Genomic DNA, 11,806 nt, shown 5'->3' on the forward strand with positions numbered 1-11,806 from the left:
CTATCCGTAATGGCAGGAGCCTTTTGCACTGGGTATGTCCTTTTATAGACACAGAGGTGTGTGAAGAGGAGATAGATGGACAGTTACAGGTATGGTACTCTAACGGCTCGGATAACCTTTTCCAATAAAAAAATAGTAACATTTGCGGTTGAGGAGCAATATGGGATTTTAAAAAGTTGCGGTGAAATTTTACTTTATCGGAGAGTCAGACAGTTTGGGTAAATAGGATTTGGGATTGACAGAAATTTGCCTCCATGATCTGCCCTGTCAAGGTCTTACCGTCTAAAATCTTCTTCAATAATATTACCAACGATTCGCTGCTTCTTTCATTGATCCGTCTGAGCTTGATCCACTGCAGTTCATCGGAGATTTCTCGGGACCTTGTGAGTATTGTCTCCTTCAAGCTTCAGTTTCGTTTGATCGATCTACTCGCTCTTTCCTTTTCGAACTAGCTATTCCCTTCTTTCTCTTTGGAATTTGTTAATGTTTTGAAGATTTTAATTTTGTTGAAGCGTTGATGAATGCTACACTGATATCCTCTCAAATTAGTTATAATTTTAAGCCGGAGTCTGTCAACGATTTCGTAGTTGAAATTTTGGATCTGGTTTGTTACTTCTGTCAATTCATTTTAGGGTATGTTGTTTTTGTTCTTGAAAATACTGTCTGTTTACTTCATTGAGGCTGCAGAGAGTTCAAGGGGCGCCCTTATTAGAGAGGAGGAGAGGAAAGGATTGTCAAATTTAAACAATGGGGGATGTTCAGGAGCAGCAGAGTAATTCAGCTGGTGATTCGTCAAACTTTTGGCTTCTTTTGGAAAAATTTGTTATTCATACCTTTTTTTTCTTTTTGGTTTTTATATTTGTTTAAATGCAGTGCACAACCATAAACATGAAAGCATAATTCGGTTTTGGTCACGACCGAACTACCTAAATTAGAGATTTCTTAGTTATCATTATGGAGGAACTTGCACTTATCAGTTTCTGAATTCTAATGCGTAGGTAGTTGTACTTTTTATGTTCATGAACAGTGGCATTTAACATCAAAATGTAAGTTGCAAATTAGCCATCTTTCTACTCACCTTAGACCCTAGTACAGGCAAGCATGAATGATTTGAAACCATAATGCGTACTACTGAGGAAGAATTAATTATTATAATTGCTGTTTGACATGCTTACTTTATTCTGCATGCTGCTAAGTTGTAGGAATACCATTATTTTAGAGCTAATTTTAGATGTGAATGAGTATGGAAAACAATCAAAAAGACTAGTGATCTGTGATAATTTATGCATGCTGGTGCATGGCTTGAACTTGGCTTGCTTAATGCTTGCTGGGACTGGTGGAGTTACGTATCCTACATTCATTCTACTAGTGTAAACGAATTTCTTATCAATTCCCGATTGTATTACCAAAAAAAATAAAATATGCCGGTTTCATTTAAACATTAAAATTATCTTTGGGGTAACACCATAACTGTATTTAAAAAAACAAGAGTCAATTTTCTACTATATATTTAATTAAAAATTGTTTTAGGTTAATAACTTGAAACTCTGTTCCTTCCTAATATTAGAATGATGCTTTCAGTGCCGTGAGATAATGGTGTATGACAATGCCCTGTACAGGTCCAGATAGTGATAATGAAATCAGTACTGAACATGCTTCATTTATACAAGGCGAGCCTTCAGAAGATACCAAACAGCCTCCAGAGGTTGATTCTGCAGTGGAAGTCCTTCATGAAAAAGTCACAAAGCAAATCATCAAGGAAGGTCATGGCCAGAAGCCATCAAAATATTCAACATGCTTTTGTAAGTACCGTAAATGTGCATGCATATGTTAATTGCAAAATCCTGTACATGCTGCCTTATATGTCACCTGATTAGGAAATGAAATTTCTAAAATGACAGTTAAGCTTCTCCCTATCATATATTCTTTGTGTTGCATGGCTTGTACCTGTAATGATTTATTCGGACTTGTTCCTGTTCTTTTTACTGTAGAACTGCAATCCGGGTTATGTCACAATCTCATTGATACATCATGTACCTTTGAGCATAGATCTCTGATGTAATTAGAAGAGCAATTTTTAAACTTCTTTATGCTATTTAATAACAATTTCTTCCATGAGGAAGTTAATGCATCATTTTATTGTATGGTACTATAGTTAAACTGCAATATTCATTCCATAAAACTATGATGTTTCATCAGTTTGTCCTTTAAGAATAGAGGGAAGAAAATAATGTATTCACTGGCTCGCAGCTTAATGACCATATTTCTTACTTGTGACTCTAACCCTTATGCTACCTGCCTTTCCCTATATAATTATGATAATTGATGAGGTTTACTAGACTGAAAAGACAAGACAAGAAAACCTAACAGAAAAAACCAGAATCTCAGTGAAAACAATACTAACAGTATATGGCATAAACTTGGACAGAAAAGATCTTTCAATCCCTACACCTGATGGGCCTGAAACTTGGACAGAATGGATTAGAAGAAACAAGCACTGATAGAAAATAGAAAGTAATAAAACACAGAATTAGTAAGTCAAAGAATAATCCGTAACTTCCAATCTATTAATTAGATGATTACCAAATTATGGTCTTTGTAGTGAAGAGGTGAAGAAAGATTATATCAGAAATTGAGGGCTATCCAACAGTTAGATAACAGTGTCTCACTAATAGGAGTATAACAGATACAATAAAAAACTTAAGAAGAGAGGATCAAAGTTACCTAATGATGGCCATGATAGGAGAAAGGTTGCTGGAAAATCTATAGAACAGTATGGAGAAGTAAGAAAGAAAAAAAGAGAAGATAGAAGAAGGGTAGGGATGTGACTTGGTATCAACACCAATGGACCATAGGAATTGTCACTTAAGGCCTGCCACTGATTCACCTCAGCAGCAAAAAACTCAAAAGAGAACATATTGTGTTCATCAAAATTGTAAGCAACATGTGCCCCTCTTTCATTTATAGTAGCTTGGAACCTATTACAAGAATGGTAACCTTATGCATGGGGAAGGGTTCTTTTGTTTCCACAACTAATTAGGATCTTCTAGAATGAGATCCATAGCTATTACACAGAAATAGAAGGTAAATAAAAGAGAACAACTTGGGGCACTAAACAACTTATAGCAACACCTGTGTAGCTATGACATGGGCGGTGAAATCCTCTAACAAAATTCTCTTCATAAGCTGGCCGTTGTCTCCTCTTAAGCTCTTGATGGGATGATAATCAGTAAATGGGCCTGAGTAAAACACTTATAATATGGGTGTATGGCGCTTCCTTCGGAGCCCAGGAAAGGTCCGAAAGCACTTGGAGCGGAACTACCGAGCAAGGGTAGCAGAAATATAAATACATGAATCGAATCTGAGGATGGATTGGGGTATGCAATGTTGGCTGACAGAGACCTTGCATGCATGCAATTCTCTCAAATCAGCATTTCTCCGGGCATTACTGTACTTGTACTCATTCTATTCTATTATAAATAAAGTATGGTGGCTGTCACATTGTCACAAGACATTATTCCCCAAATCACCACACGGTATTAGAGCAAGGATCCACCTTGGTGTGGGTACCGTGGCTAGATGCCTCGGAGGAAAAAGAAGAAAGATTCCTTCTCTCCACTCCTGAGGTGGGGGTGGTATTTTGCGACCCTTTTTGTGGTTGATACTGGATTCATTATTGTCCATGGATTCATTATTGGGAATAATGGGGATGGGGTCATGCTTTATACATTAAAGAAAAGGAGTCGCCACCTAGGGTTTGGGCCTAGGACCCAACAAGTGGTAGCCCAATCTCTCGGGACTGGAAAGGGCTATATGATTCCATAAGGTCTGGTCAGAGATTCTGGGTAAGTGGTTAGGTTACGAGGATTGGAAGGTATTAACACCCCACCTCGTCCGGTTAATTTGGTCTTTCTACTAGATGCTAGATTTCGAATATTCTCCCATACATAGTTATCAAGGCGGCAAGGCGACCACGGCGTTTGAGGGCCTTCCAAGCGCCTTGGCGATAGGGCAGGTGCAAGGCATCGCCTTGTTCGCCAAGGCGTTCTAGTGTTCTTTTTATATATCTATTTTATCAGGCACAAATAGTATATTAAAAATTATATAATTCTACTTCTTTGCTAAATAAATATTAAAGAGTCAAACCAATGCAAGACATTCATAAAAAAAAATCAAATTAACAAACTAAGTTCATCATATTATCATAGCAATATAGCATATAAATATGAAACAACATTATAAATTATTAAATATAATGAATAAAGGACTGGTAAATTATTATACTTACCTTTATGATGCCAAAATGAGTGCCTAGGGGGTCATCCACTATATTTCTACTCATGTGACCTTGTCAGTCATTACTCAATACTCAATACATAAATAAAGTGTAACCGAAGGAGATTCAATGGACTGATCAGTTATCCAAAGTTCCAAACAGGCAAATGGACTCAAAGTCTCAAACAGATTTGTAACTTGAAAGCTAATGATTCTGACCATTGGAAAAAACCAAAAAGGTAACCAAAAGAATCAGGCATGATTGCATGAAATCCTTCAATAATTAATTAACTATTGAATCACATGTAATAACTAATAAATAATACACTACTGAAATTTGAAACTCAAAAAATAACAAATGAAAAGAAATCAGGAAAAAAAAAAAAGAAATTTGGTAGTGATCACTGATTAGACTAATGAAGAAGAGAAGAACTGAAGAACTGAAGAACTGAAACCGGAAAAAAAAGACACTGCTGGCCGGAAGATGTCGCCGGACTGCCGGAGTAAAGGAAGACAGCCGGTGCCGGAAGATGTAAGAGGTCACCGCTGCAAAAGGAAGAAACAGAGAGATGGTTAGAAGAAAAGGGTTTAAAAGAAGAAAAAAAAATTAAGGCACACACAACACTTACCGGTTGAAGCTGGAGATGTCGTCGGTGGGGGTGGAGGCTGGAGATGTGTTTGAGTTAAAATAAAACCGCAAGCGTACGGGTCAATCGTAGCTACGGGTCGAACACGAGGAGATAAACGCCACTCTATTTAACTAATCTTAAAAGTAATGCAAAGTGAACCAAATTAATTAAATTACTAAATTAATGGTAATTAAACTAACGGATCCTAACTCACAAGCATCTAACAAATTATGCATCTACGGGATTAAGTTGGCGTCCTAACACATGAACATCTAACCTATCAAACTAACGCAAATTGGGAGTAAAAAAATGCAGCCACACATCCACATCCACATAAACAAAATAACCACATAAACAAAGTAACCACATAAGAAAAATAAAAGAAATAGAGGGAGAAGAAGAAGAAGAAGGAGAAGCTACGAATGAGATTGAGAGTTTAGAGAATGCAAACGTAGATGTGCTTGAACCGGATTAATTGAAGAAGCTTGAATGAATACTTGCATGAACTTACCATGACTTCCTCTTCTAAATCTCCAAGTTTTGTCATCAACATAGGAGCTTAGACTAGGAAGCTTAAAACTAAAACTATTACAACCATATTGAAGACATTGAAGCATAAACTAAACCTATTACAACCATTAAACTACTCTTATGTAAGCGAAAGAACTAATTTATGAAATCAAAATTACAATCATTAAACTAATTAATGTAGCCTAGGTGAAATAAATCTCACTTAGGACCAGGTTCTGTTTTAGGGTTGGCCGAATGGGCAGTTTAGGGTAACTAGGGCAAAATTAGGGTTAGGAATGGGAGATTGAGTTAGGGTTTTATTGGGTAATGGTCTGCAGAATTTTAGGAGTCTATTAGAATAGGTTTTAATGAGGTTTGAATAAGAAATAGAAATTCAGAAATATTAGGGTTAGGGTTTTGGGTTTTCAGATTTAGGATCTAAGCTGAAACTAGGGTTTAGGAGCAGATTTAGGGGCTGGGCTTTAGGTTGAGTTTTCCTAGCAGGGAGGGGGTGGTTCGGCTGGACTTTGGTGGGGTTTTGATGCTTGGTTAGGTCTAGGCAGATCTTAGGGTTTCTGGGTTTTTATGTTGAGGGAGGGATTTAGGGTTTGTAGTGGATAGGTGAGGCTGCAACTGAGATCGAGTGGGAGGGTTACTGTGATGGACCTGTGGTTAGGTTTTGCGTGTAATCTGATGAGGGAATAGGGCTGTGATGAATGTAGATGAAGCTAGGGTTTGGGGAAGTCGATTAGGTTAGATGGAAGTAAGAAGAAGAGATGATAAAGTTGCAGGAAATTGTAACTCTTACTGGAATTGCAGAATTTCAGCAGCAGCAACCTTGAAGAACTTGAAGGAAGAAGAAGACGAACCTCCCGATCTGCAAGATGCAAGGAGTCGCCGGATTACTCCAGCCCTAGCCCTTGATATTACTCACAAGGGGTCTTGATATGACACACAAGACAGAGAAGCAGCAGCAGTCATGGCGGCAGCAGCAAGAAGAAACAAAATTTCAAACATAATAGGTGGGGGAGCCTCCCACGATTCTACTATTTATAATAATAATAAAGGGGGGCCTAAAGGCCTTACAAATAATCAATCTAAAGCAATCCTAATCAGATTAGGAGTTGGGATTCCTAATCTGAATCCTAATTATAAAACACAGAATAGACTTATACTCTAAATAGGAGTATAAGTGTAAACAACTAAAACAAATAAAATAAAATACTAATCCCTCTAAAATCGTGGAGGGGAACTAAGAAGATAAAACATGAAAAAGACTGTTTTAACCCTAGGCTAAAAGAACAAACAAATAAAAAGGCTCCAACGAAAAATCAAAGAACAGCCAAATTAATCATGGTTTCGGCTTCTGCATCACTAATCTTATGAAAGCAAAACTAAGAACTTGAAAGAACTAATTTATGAAATCAAAACTAAGAACTAAAGCCAAAAATAGGAAAAGAAGAAAAAATTTCACTAATTGAATTCAATAATTTTACAAGAGCAGAGGGGGTATTTATAGGGGAAAGGGGAGAAGAGGGGGAGGGAGGCTTCCAACGAATTTGGGGCTTCTCTCCCTCTAAAAATTGTGGAGAGGAGATAAGGTGGGAGAAAAAATAAAATAAAAGATAAGAGAAAAGAGATAGAGAGAATGTGAAAATCTAATTAGAGAAGGGGGGGGGGAGAGAGAGAGAAAAGAATAAGTTAGAAAAGAGGGAGTGAGAACCCGTGAGAGATATGGGGTGTGAAAGAAAAAATAGGATGAGAGGTGGTGAGAGCCGTGAGTGGGAGAGAGAGATGGATTAGGAAAGAGGGAAAAAAAATAGGAAGAGATAAAATAGGAAAAGAAAAAGAAATGAAATAAATCAAAATATGGGAGAGAGAGAGAGAGATAACGTGGGAGGGGGGAGAGATTTTTAGGAAAGTAATCTTTTCTTTTCTATTCTTCTTTTTTTCTTTTTTTTTCAAAAAGGGATGAAACGTGGGGGAATGGTTTTGGTTTGGAGAGATAAAATAAAGAGGGAGAGAAGAATTAGGAAGGGGAGAAAGAAAAATAAATAAATAAATAAGGAGAGATAAAATAGGAGAGGAATCTCCTATCTCTTGAAGCCAAGAATTGTTGGACTAGGAAGCCACATCACCACACATCTCCACCAATAGCAAATCTCCAAAATAATATCCAATCATAATTCGGGAAGCAGGATCTTCTTGAAAGTAAAGCTCAATGAGAGAGGAGCCCACTTGGTCATGCTTGGCAACTTGTATTATTCTAGTTCAGTTTTAATTGGCTCACTTAAGTCACTGGAGAAGTCAATCCATTTTGGTTCTTGGCTTGGGCTTGTATTTCAGCTCATTTCTGGCCCATTATCATTTCTTGGGCTGAAAAGAATAATTAACTGTACGGTGGCTTAGACGAATGCGTACTTGCATTCCGTCACGTCCAACCTGCTCCAAATTTAGTCCTCTTTACAGCCATGCAAAAATATTGAGCAGCTTTACGCTTAAAATTGGAGATGTAGCCTCTGATAGTCCAGAATAGCAATAAATAGTCCAAAAACCTGAAACGCACAAGAAAGCACCAAGTAACTCTGTCCAATGTGGTAAACTGTATGCTTTATGCCCTAAGATTTCACACATAACTGTGCTCATCAGATTCCCCCATACTTGAACGTTACTTGTCCTCATGTAAACAAAAAGAAAAACTAACCTAGAATGCAAGAAATCCTAACTCACTTTCGTAGGAATAACGGTTGCACTTAGCATGTGCAACAAGCCTTTAAACCCCTAGGTTACCCCTAGTGGACGAGTTTTGTCTCGTAGGTGTTTGCAGTGAATATACACCCAAAATTCAATAAATTAAAAAAATGATGTAAAATTTTCTCATGGCATAAGTAAGATAGTGCACACAATCTCAAAGAAATACTCAGCTAAAGATCAAGGAGCCAAAGGTTCCTCCACACTTGAATTTTATCACCCCACATCAATTCAAGCAACTAGCATATATCAAGATTAAGGGATCTCCTCTTATCTTCTGAACACTACTCAGCTTCAAGTAAACCACTCAGAGCATCGATGGAACCAAAGACTTAGGCATTGAGTATTTTTGACCATCCTTTTTTTTTCAGGCATTAAGGCAAAAGTTTTTTTGTTTTTTCTTTCTTTCTCAACCATAAACTCTATTTCTACTCCACTACTGTTCTCTGAATGACATGGTGGAGCATACACCAGACACCCAAATACTTGGTAGCTTCGCTTTTTGCATATATCCATAAGACTTTGAGACATTGATGCAAGAGTTTTTTTTTTTTTTTTTTTTTGAGTTTCCTTCCAATGAATTTCGATCAAGTCACCCTGCTTCATGAGGCACAATGCCCTGTCTAGTCCCAAGGAATTCCACTTTCCTTTCTGTTTCTTTTTTTTTTTCACTTTTACTTTCATGCCTTGCCTTGCCATAAACAGATTGGTCTCAACTACTAGCCAAAAGATCAAAGGGTCCATAAACACATAGAGGAATCTAACCATCAAATGAAATAATGCTCATATTTTTCAATTCAATCCCTCTCACCAGATACAAACCAACCACCATCCTTGAAAAGGGATTTTTTTATTATTTCGCATGCTAGGGCACCTAATTCCCTCTTTCTCTTGCTTTGCAAATCGAAGAGACTTATGCACATAACCAAAACATCGCCACAATCAAAATTCACAAAATTTAGCAATTAAGCCCAACACACCCCCCCACACTTAATTCATGCAGTGTCCTCAATGCATGCATAAAAGAAAGAATAAGGACAAGGGAGGGGATACATACCAGGATATCAGTGGTCAAGGTAAAGAGGCTCATGGAGATCCATGACCTCTTCTTCAACTGGAGTAGGCATCTTTATGTATGGCTTCAAACGTTGGCCATTTACCTTGAAAGTAGCTCCTGTACTTGGATTGAGGACTTCAACAGCCCCATGAGGATAGACAGTTTGAACTATATAGGGGCCATCCCATCTAGAGCGCAACTTACCTGGAAAAATGTGCAACCGAGAATTGTACAACAAAACTTTCTGGCCTACCTCAAAAGATTTTCTCAAAATGTGCCTATCATGGAAAGCCTTAGTTTTTGCGTTGTAAATCCGGGCATTCTCATATGCCTCATTCCTAATCTCTTCCAACTTAGATAGTTGGAGTTTCCTATGGGCACCTGCAGTGGGTAGGTCAAAGTTGAGCTTCTTGATAGCCCAAAAGGCCTTGTGCTCAATCTATACAGGTAAGTGACATGCCTTTCCATACACCAAACGGTACGGAGATTGACCAAGATCGGTCTTAAAGGCTGTCCTATGGGCCCACAACGCATCGACCAACTGGTTAGACCAATCTTTGCGGTTCGGGTTGATGGTTTTTTCAAGAATTTGCTTTATTTGCCGATTTGAAACCTCAACCTGGTCACTGATTTGGGGATGGTAGGGTGTAGCCAACTTATGGATGACACCATACTTTCTCATGAGGGCCTCAAAGGGCCGGTTACAAAAATGCTTGCCCCGATCACTAATGATAGCACGGGGAGTACCAAAACGGGAGAATATGTTCTCCTTCAGAAATTTCACAACCACCTTGCGGTCATTGGTCTTACAAGCAATAGCCTCAATCCATTTGGACACATAGTCCACAGCAAGTAATATGTACAGGTTACCAAAAGAGTTAGGGAAAGGCCCCATGAAATCAATGCCCCAAACATTAAACACCTCAACCACCAGAATTGGGTTGAGGGGCATTATATTCCTCTTGGTAAGACGCCCTAAAGATTGGCATGAAGGACACGCCTTGCAATAAGTAAAAGAGTCTTTAAACAGACTAGGCCAATAAATTTACACTGTAAAACCTTGGTCGCAGTCTTATTAGGCCCAAAGTGGCCTCCACAAGCCTGATCATGGCAAAAAGATAAGACAGATTGTTGTTCATGATCAGGAACACATCTCCGGATTACCTGATCCGGACAAGTCTTAAAGAGATAAGGATCATCCCAAAAGAAATATTTAACTTGTGAAAAGAAACGATTCGTATCTTGGGTGGACCAATGTGCAGGTGTCACACCCGTTACTAGATAATTAACAATGTCAGCAAACCAAGGTTCACTAGACACTGCCATCAGATACTCATCAGGAAAATTCTCGTTGACTCGAGAATCGACAGTCAAAGAATTAGGCAGCCGGGATAGATGGTCTGCAACCAAATTTTCACATCATTTCTTATCCCTAATTTCAAGATTAAATTCTTGCAACAAAAGGACCCACCTAATGAGGCGAGCCTTGGCATCTTTCTTCTGCACAAGATATTTGATAGCTGCATGGTCAGTATAAACAATCACATGTGATCCAACCAAGTAGGGCCTAAACTTCTCCAAAGCAAACACAACAGCTAAAAATTCTTTCTCAGTGATGGTATAATTAAGCTGTGCATCATTAAGAGTCCTACTTGCATAATAAATCACATGGGGTAATTTGTTGATTCTTTGCCCCAAGAACAACCCCTATAGTAAAATCAGAGGCATCACACATAAGCTTAAATGGCACTGTCCATTTTGGAGCTTGCATAATGGGGGTTGAGGTCAATGCTCTTTTCAATTGCTCAAAACTCTCATGACATTCAGGAGAGAATCAAATGGGCGGTCCTTGGCCAAAAGAGAGGTGAGAGGTCTAGCTATTTGGCTAAAATCCTTGATGAATCTTCTATAAAAACCTGCATGGCCAAGAAAAGATCTAATGTCCTTCACACTCTTGGGTGGTAGTAAATTGGCAATAAGGTCCACCTTAGATCTAGCAACCTTGATCCCTTCTTTGGACACAATGTGACCAAGAACTATGCCTTGCTTTACCATGAAGTGGCACTTCTCCCAATTTAGGACCAAGTTCTTTTCTATGCATCTTTTAAGAACCAAAGAGAGATGATGTAAGCAATTAGAAAAGGTAGAGCCGTGAATAGAAAAATCATCCATAAACACCTCTAGGAAGTGCTCTACTATATCAGAAAAGATACTCATCATGCACCTTTGGAACGTAGCAGGGGCATTGTAAAGCCCAAAAGGCATACGCCGGTAAGCAAAAGTTCCATAAGGGCATGTGAAAGTGGTCTTGTGTTGGTCCTCTAAAGCAATAGGGATTTGCTTGTAGCCTGCATAACCATCAAGAAAACAATAATATTCATGGCCAGCTAGTCTCTCTAACATCTGATCAATAAAAGGCAAGGGGAAGTGGTCCTTCTAAGTTGCCGCATTCAATTTCTTATAGTCAATGCACACTCTCCACCCCGTTTGGATATGGGTTGGAATCAACTCATTATTGGCATTCTCAACTACAGTGACTCCTCCTGTCTTAGGCACAACCTGCACAGGACTCACCCATTGGCTA

General features: G+C 38.5%; 1 long non-coding RNA gene across 1 annotated transcript; it reads left to right on the plus strand.

Annotated features, from left to right (window-relative positions):
• The first annotated feature begins 237 nt into the window (after nt 1–237).
• Nucleotides 238–1,780, plus strand: LOC122648253. The gene is made up of 3 exons (XR_006331050.1): nt 238–383; nt 688–784; nt 1,620–1,780. It is a non-coding gene; the product is annotated as an uncharacterized LOC122648253 (long non-coding RNA).
• Nucleotides 1,781–11,806: the final 10,026 nt, after the last annotated feature.

Source organism: Telopea speciosissima, unplaced genomic scaffold (genome assembly GCF_018873765.1).
Source record: "Telopea speciosissima isolate NSW1024214 ecotype Mountain lineage unplaced genomic scaffold, Tspe_v1 Tspe_v1.0643, whole genome shotgun sequence".
NCBI classification, from domain to species: Eukaryota; Viridiplantae; Streptophyta; class Magnoliopsida; order Proteales; family Proteaceae; genus Telopea; species Telopea speciosissima.